Here is a 1,384-nt window from a genome sequence, read left to right on the forward strand (position 1 = left end):
CTTGAAATCCTTTTATTCTGTCTCATCCTTCATGGGAGAAGGAGGGGGCGGGGTTCTGTGGTGCAAGCTAAAATCATTGCACTAATGCAATGAGTGATTTAGTACTACTTTAGATACAAACCTCGATCCGGGATTTAGTATTTTTTAATATAATTGCTACTTTATATATATTGTGCTTTGTTTAATATGTTTTATTGTATTGTATATACAGTGGTACCTCGGGTTAAGTACTCAAATTCATTCCGGAGGTCCGTTCTGAACCTGAAACTGTTCTTAACCTGAAGCACCACTTTAGCTAATGGGGCCTCCTGCTGCCGCCGCACCGCTGGAGCATGATTTCTGTTCTCATCCTAAAGCAAAGTTCTTAACCCGAGGTAATATTTCTGGGTTAGCAGAGTCTGTAACCTGAAGCGTATTTAACCCGAAGTACCACTGTATTGTAAATCCATTTGAGACCTTTTTTAAAGTGTAAAGTGATCAGTGGCGTAGCGTGGGTTGTCAGCACCCGGGGCAAGGCAAGTAATTTGCGCCCCCTAACCCGTGGATTTGTGCCCCCTAACCCGTGGATTTGCGCCCCCTAACCCTAACCCCCAGATGTTACGCCCGGTGCGGCCGGCCCCCCCTGCACCCCCCACGCTACGCCACTGAAAGTGATTACTGGTGTAGTAAATCAATTCTCACTGACCACTGTCCACATGGCTGATAGGAGTCCCAAGGACATATAGAGGGCCAACAGTCCCCTCTCCTTATTCTAGAGAGTCTATGAATAGGCAATGTCCTAGATCCAACTATTTAACTTCCCTCCCCGCCATCTTCTGTAAAATTCCTGTGAAATGACCTAGATCAATATGCCACTTTTGGAGCTATTTTGAGCTTTCTATTTGATGAGAGTGTGTGGCTGCTTGTCTTTGGGATTCGGGCTAATAGGCTGACTTGTTCCAAAGCCCTTTAACTACCTGTTTCCTAGTTTGGATGAAATAGGGAAATGTTTATTTGTTTTTAAGAATATTTATAAACTGTCAACTGAAAAACAAATAATGGTAGTGTATAATGAAGTAGCTGAAAACATCATACTGTACAATGATCAGATCCATAGCTAATGGAATACTTCCTTCCTGGTTTGTTTGCTGGCTCACGTGAAGGGCTGTGTGCATGGCCAATATTATTCTTTGCACGCTGACTTTTTAAGCTAAGAGATGATCATTCAAATGCAGTCAGTCTTTAAAGAGACTTTTTACTTGTTTCTTTATTTTGAAGGGAAAAAATGAAATTTCAGTTAAGGAAGCACTGAACAACCTATCCTTGCCTATTGCAATTGCCTTTACGGGGGCTTGAACTGTAAAAAAGAATCTACAAGGCTATCAGTGACAAGATGAAGGGTAAA

Source organism: Podarcis bocagei (assembly GCF_964188305.1).
Source record: "Podarcis bocagei genome assembly, chromosome: 4".
NCBI lineage: Eukaryota > Metazoa > Chordata > Lepidosauria > Squamata > Lacertidae > Podarcis > Podarcis bocagei.